We start from the raw sequence: 7,526 nt of genomic DNA, 5'->3' as shown, positions 1-7,526 counted from the left end.
CAATAAGAAGGTCAGAGGGATACAGTAAACCGGAAGTGAAGCATCGGAATCTGTAAGTAGTGTCACAGGAATGGTTCAAAACATATACAGTAAGTAGAGTCAGTTTTCTTGTACTTAAGTCGGCATTGTGCATTTTGTATTTAATTCCGATACAATTTCTGAGTTTCATCGTCAATAAGAAGGTCAGAGGGATACAGTTAACCCGAAGTGAAGCATCGAAATCTGTAACTAGTGTCACAGGAATGGTTCAAACATAGACCGTAAGAAGAGTCAGTTTCCTTGTACTTAAGTCGGCATTGTGCCTTTTGTATTTAATTCCGATGCAATTTCTGTGTTTCACTGTCAATAAGAAGGTGAGAGGGATACAGTAAACCTGAAGTGAAGCATCGGAATGCATAACTAGTGTCACATGAATGGTTCAAAACGTAGACAGTAAGAAGAGCCAGTCTTCTTGTACTTAAGTCAGCATTGAGCCTATTGTATTTCATTCCGATGCAATTACTGTGTTTCATCGGCAATAAGAAGGTCACAGGTATACGGTAAACCTGAAGTGAAGCATCGGAATTTATAACTAGTGTCACAGGTATGGTTCAAAGCATAGACAGTAGGAAGAGTCAGTTTTCTTGTACTTAAGTCGGTATTGTGATTATTGCATTTAATTCCGATGCAATTTCTGTGTTTCATCGTCAATAAGAAGGTCAGAGGGATACAGTAAACCTAAAGTGAAGCATCGGAATCTATAACTAGTGTCACAGGAATGGTTCAAAACATAGACAGTAAGAAGAGTCAGTTTTCTTGTACTTAAGTCGGCATTGGGCCTTTTGTATTTAATTACGATGCAATATCTGTGTTTCATCGTCAATAAGAAGGTCAGAGGGATACAGTAAACCTGAAGTGGAGCATCGAAATCTGTAACTAGTGTCACAGGAATGGTTCAAATCATAGACAGTAAGAAGAGTCAGCTTTCCTATACTTAAGTCAGCATTGAGCCTTTTGTATTTCATTCCGATGCAATTTCTGTGTTTCATCGGCAATAAGAAGGTCAGAGGTATACAGTAAACCTGAAGTGAAGCATCGGAATCTATAACTAGTGTCACAGGCGTGGTTCAAAGCATAGACAGTAAGAAGAGTCAGTCTTCTTGTACTTATGTTGGCATTGTGCATTTGTATTTAATTCCGAATTAATTTCTGTGTTTCATCGTCAATATGAAGGTCAGTGGGATACAGTAAACCTGAAGTAAAGCATCGGAATCTATAAGGAGTGTCACATGAATGGTTCAAAACATAGACAGTAAGAAAAGTCAGTTTTCTTGTACTTAAGTCGGCATTGTGCTTTTGTATCTAATTCCGATGCAATTTCTGTGTTTCATCGACAATAAGAATGGCAGAGGGATACAGTAAACCTGAAGTGAAGCATCGGAATCTATAACTAGTGTCACAGGAATGGTTCAAAACATAGACAGTAAGAAGAGTCAGTGTTCTTGTACTTAAGTCGGCATTGTGCCTTTTGTAATTAATTCCGATGCAAATTCTGTGTTTCATCGTCAATAAGAAGGTCAGAGGCATACAGTTAACCCGAAGTGAAGCATCGAAATCTGTAACTAGTGTCACAGGAATGGTTCAAAACATAGACAGTAAGAAGAGTCAGTTCTCTTGTACTTAAGTCGGCATTGTGCCTTTTGTATTTAATTCCGATGCAATTTCTGTGTTTCATCGTCATTAATAAGGTCAGAGGGATACAGTAAACCTGAAGTGTAGCATCGGAATCTACAACTAGTGTCACAGGAATGGTTCAAAACATAGAAAGTAACAAGAGTCAGTTTTCTTGTACTTAAGTCGGCATTGTGCCTCTTGTATTTCATTCCGATGCAATTTATGTGTATCATCGCCAATAAGAAGGTCAGAGCTATACAGTAAACCTAAAGTGAAGCATCGGAATCTATAACTAGTGTCACAGGAATGGTTCAAAACATAGACAGTAGGAAGAGTCAGTTTTCTTGTACTTAAGTCGGTATTGTGCCTTTTGCATTTAATTCCGATGCAATTTCTGTGTTTCATCGTCAATAAGAAGGTCAGAGGGATACAGTAAACCTAAAGTGAAGCATCGGAATCTATAACTAGTGTCACAGGAATGGTTCAAAACATAGACAGTAAGAAGAGTCAGTTCTATTGTACTTAAGTCGGCAATGTGCCTTTTCTATTTAATTCCGATGCAATTTCTGTGTTTCATCGTCATTAAGAAGGTCAGAGGGATACAGTAAACCTGAAGTGTAGCATCGGAATCTACAACTAGTGTCACAGGAATGGTTCAAAACATAGAAAGTAACAAGAATCAGTTTTCTTGTACTTAGGTCGGCATTGTGCCTTTTGTATTTAATTCCGATGCAAATTCTGTGTTTCATCGTCAATAGGAAGGTCAGAAGCATACAGTAAACGTGAGGTGAAGCATCGGAATCTATAACTAGTGTCACAGGAATGGTTCAAAACATAGACAGTAAGAAGAGTCAGTTTTCTTGTACTTAAGTCGCCATTGTGCCTTTTGTATTTAATTCCGATATAATTTCTGTGTTTCATCGTCAATAAGAAGGTCTGAGGGATACAAAGAACCTGAAGTGAAGCATCGGATTCTATAACTAGTGTCACAGGAATGGTTCAAAACATAGACAGTAAGAAGAGTCAGTTTTCTTGTACTTAAGTCGGCATTGTGCCTTTTGTATTTAATTCCGATGCAATATCTGTGTTTCATCGTCAATAAGAAGGTCAGAGGGATACAGTAAACCTGAAGTGAAGCATCGAAATCTGTAACTAGTGTCACAGGAATGGTTCAAATCATAGACAGCAAGAAGAGTCAGTTTTCCTGTACTTAAGTCAGCATTGAGCCTTTTGTATTTCATTCCGATGCAATTTCTGTGTTTCATCGGCAATAAGAAGGTCAGAGGTATACGGTAAACCTGAAGTGAAGCATCGGGATTTATAACTAGTGTCACAGGTATGGTTCAAAGCATAGACAGTAAGATGAGTCAGTTTTCTTGTACTTAAGTCGGCATTGTGCCTTTTGTAATTAATTCCGATGCAAATTCTGTGTTTCATCGTCAATAAGAAGGTCAGAGGCATACAGTTAACCCGAAGTGAAGCATCGAAATCTGTAACTAGTGTCACAGGAATGGTGCAAAACATAGACAGTAAGAAGAGTCAGTTCTCTTGTACTTAAGTCGGCATTGTGCCTTTTGTATTTAATTCCGATGCAATTTCTGTGTTTCATCGTCATTAATAAGGTCAGAGGGATACAGTAAACCTGAAGTGTAGCATCGGAATCTACAACTAGTGTCACAGGAATGGTTCAAAACATAGAAAGTAACAAGAGTCAGTTTTCTTGTACTTAAGTCGGCATTGTGCCTCTTGTATTTCATTCCGATGCAATTTCTGTGTATCATCGCCAATAAGAAGGTCAGAGCTATACAGTAAACCTAAAGTGAAGCATCGGAATCTATAACTAGTGTCACAGGAATGGTTCAAAACATAGACAGTAAGAAGAGTCAGTTCTATTGTACTTAAGTCGGCAATGTGCCTTTTGTATTTAATTCCGATGCAATTTCTGTGTTTCATCGTCATTAAGAAGGTCAGAGGGATACAGTAAACCTGAAGTGTAGCATCGGAATCTACAACTAGTGTCACAGGAATGGTTCAAAACATAGAAAGTAACAAGAATCAGTTTTCTTGTACTTAAGTCGGCATTGTGCCTTTTGTATTTAATTCCGATGCAAATTCTGTGTTTCATCGTCAATAAGAAGGTCAGAAGCATACAGTAAACGTGAGGTGAAGCATCGGAATCTATAACTAGTGTCACAGGAATGGTTCAAAACATAGACAGTAAGAAGAGTCAGTTTTCTTGTACTTATGTCGGCATTGTGCCTTTTGTATTTAATTCCGATGCAATATCTGTGTTTCATCGTCAATAAGAAGGTCAGAGGGATACAGTAAACCTGAAGTGAAGCATCGAAATCTGTAACTAGTGTCACAGGAATGGTTCAAATCATAGACAGCAAGAAGAGTCAGTTTTCCTGTACTTAAGCCAGCATTGAGCCCTTTGTATTTCATTCCGATGCAATTTCTGTGTTTCATCGGCAATAAGAAGGTCAGAGGTATACGGTAAACCTGAAGTGAAGCATCGGGATTTATAACTAGTGTCACAGGTATGGTTCAAAGCATAGACAGTAAGATGAGTCAGTTTTCTTGTACTTAAGTCGGCATTGTGCCTTTTGTATTTAATTCCGATGCAATTTCTGTGTTTCATCGTCAATAAGAAAGTGAGAGGGATACAGTAAACCTAAAGTGAAGCATCGGAATCTATAACTAGTGTTACAGGAATAGTTCAAAACATAGACAGTAAGATGAGTCTGTTTTCTTTTACTTAAGACGGCATTGTGCATTTTGTATTTAATGCCGATACAATTTCTGAGTTTCATCGTCAATAAGAAGGTCAGAGGGATACAGTAAAACTGAAGTGAAGCATTGGATTCTATAACTAGTGTCACAGGAATGGTTCAAAACATAGACAGTAGGAAGAGTCAGTTTTCTTGTACTTAAGTCAGCATTGTACCTTTTGTATTTCATTCCGAAGCAATCTCTGTGTTTCATCGTCAATAAGATGGTCCCAGGGATACAGTAAATCTGAAGTGAAGCATCGGAATCTATAACTAGTGTCACAGGAATGGTTCAAAACATAGACAGTAAGAAGAGTCAGTCTTCTTGTACTTATGTTGGCATTGTGCATTTGTATTTAATTCCGAATTAATTTCTGTGTTTCATCGTCAATAAGAAGGTCAGTGGGATACAGTAAACCGGAAGTAAAGCATCGGAATCTATAAGGAGTGTCACATGAATGGTTCAAAACATAGACAGTAAGAAGAGTCAGTTTTCTTGTACTTAAGTCGGCATTGTGCTTTTGTATCTAATTCCGATGCAATTTCTGTGTTTCATCGACAATAAGAATGGCAGAGGGATACAGTAAACCTGAAGTGAAGCATCGGAATCTATAACTAGTGTCACAGGAATGGTTCAAAACATAGACAGTAAGAAGAGTCAGTTCTCTTGTACTTAAGTCGGCATTGTGGCTTTTGTATTTAATTCCGATGCAATTTCTGTGTTTCATCGTCATTAAGAAGGTCAGAGGGATACAGTAAACCTGAAGTGTAGCATCGGAATCTACAACTAGTGTCACAGGAATGGTTCAAAACATAGAAAGTAAGAAGAGTCAGTTTTCTTGTACTTAAGTCGGCATTGTGCCTCTTGTATTTAATTCCGATGCAATTTCTGTGTATCATCGCCAATAAGAAGGTCAGAGCTATACAGTAAACCTAAAGTGAAGCATCGGAATCTATAACTAGTGTCACAGGAATGGTTCAAAACATAGACAGTAAGATGAGTCTGTTTTCTTGTACTTAAGTCGGCATTGTGCCTTTTGTATTTAATTCCGATGCAATTTCTGTGTTTCATCGTCAATAAGAAGGTCAGAGGGTTACAGTAAACCTAAAGTGAAGCATCGGAATCTATAACTAGTGTCACAGGAATGGTTGAAAACATAGACAGTGAGATGAGTCTGTTTCTTGTACTGAAGTCGGCATTGGGCCTTTTCTATTTAATTCCAATGCAATTTCTGTGTTTCATCGTCATTAAGAAGGTCAGAAGGATACAGTTAACCCGAAGTGAAGCATCGAAGTCTGTAACTAGTGTCACAGGAATGGGTCAAAACATAGACAGTAAGAAGAGTCAGTTTTCTTGTACTTAAGTCGGCATTGTGCCTTTTGTATTTAATTCCGATGCAATTTCTGTGTTTCACTGTCAATAAGAAGGTCAGAGGGATACAGTAAACCTGAAGTGATGCATCGGAATCCATAACTAGTGTCACATGAATGGTTCAAAACATAGACAGTAAGAAGAGTCAGTTTTCTTGTACTTAAGTCAGCATTGAGCCTATTGTATTTCATTCCGATGCAATTTCTGTGTTTCATCGGCAATAAGAAGGTCAGAGGTTTACGGTAAACCTGAAGTGAAGCATCGGAATTTATAACTAGTGTCACAGGTATGATTCAAAGCATAGACAGTAGGAAGAGTCAGTTTTCTTGTACTTAAGTCGGTATTGTGCCTTTTGCATTTAATTTCGATGCAATTTCTGTGTTTTCATCGTCAATAAGAAGGTCAGAGGGATACAGTAAACCTAAAGTGAAGCATCGGAATCTATAACTAGTGTCACAGGAATGGTTCACAACATAGACAGTAAGAAGAGTCAGTTCTCTTGTACTTAAGTCGGCATTGTGCCTTTTGTATTTAATTCCGATGCAATTTCTGTGTTTCATCGTCATTAAGAAGGTCAGAGGGATACAGTAAACCTGAAGTGTAGCATCGGAATCTACAACTAGTGTCACAGGAATGGTTCAAAACATAGAAAGTAACACGAGTCAGTTTTCTCTTACTTAAGTCGGCATTGTGCCTCTTGTATTTAATTCCGATGCAATTTCTGTGTATCATCGCCAATAAGAAGGTCAGAGGGATACAGTAAACCTGAAGTGAAGCATCGGAATCTATAACTAGTGTCACAGGAAAGGTTCAAAACATAGACGGTAAGAAGAGTCAGTTTTCTTGTACTTAAGTCGGTATTGTGCCTTTTGCATTTAATTCCGATGCAATTTCTGTGTTTCATCGTCAATAAGAAGGTCAGAGGGATACAGTAAACCTGAAGTGTAGCATCGGAATCTACAACTAGTGTCACAGGTATGGTTCAAAACTTAGAAAGTAAGAATAGTCAGTTTTCTTGTATTTAAGTCGGCATTGTGCCTCTTGTATTTAATTCCGATGCAGTTTCTGTGTTTCATCGCTAATAAGAAGGTCAGAGGGATACAGTAAACCTGAAGTGAAGCATCGGAATCTATAACTAGTGTCACAGGAATGGTTCAATGGTTCAAAACATAGACACTATGAAGAGTCAGTTTTCTTGTACTTAAGTCGGCATTGTGCCTTTTGTATTTAATTCCGATGCAATTTCTGTGTTTCATCGTCAATAAGAACGTCAGAGGGATACAGTAAACCGGAAGTGAAGCATCGGAGTCTATAACTAGTGTCACAGGAATGGTTCAAATCATATACAGTAAGAAGAGTCAGTTTTCTTGTACTTAAGTCGCCATTGTGCCTTTAGTATTTAATTCCGATACAATTTCTGTGTTTCATCGTCAATAAGAAGGCCAGAGGGATACAGTAAACCTGAAGTGAAGCATCGGAATCTATAACTAGTGTCACAGGAATTTTTCAAAACATAGACAGTAAGAAGAGTCAGTTTTCTTGTACTTAAGTCGGCATTGTGCCTTTGGTATTTAATTCCGATGCAATTTCTGTGTTTCATCGTCAATAAGAAGGTCAGAGGGATTCAGTAAACCTGAAGTGAAGCATCGGAATCTAAAACCGGTCTCACAGGTAAGTTTCTAAACATAGACAGTAAGAAGAGCCAGTCTTCTTGTACTTGAGTCGGCATT

Source organism: Schistocerca serialis, unplaced genomic scaffold, assembly GCF_023864345.2.
Source record: "Schistocerca serialis cubense isolate TAMUIC-IGC-003099 unplaced genomic scaffold, iqSchSeri2.2 HiC_scaffold_1417, whole genome shotgun sequence".
NCBI lineage: Eukaryota > Metazoa > Arthropoda > Insecta > Orthoptera > Acrididae > Schistocerca > Schistocerca serialis.
The sequence above is the reverse complement of the archived record's forward strand: the minus strand, read 5'-3'. Positions refer to the sequence as shown.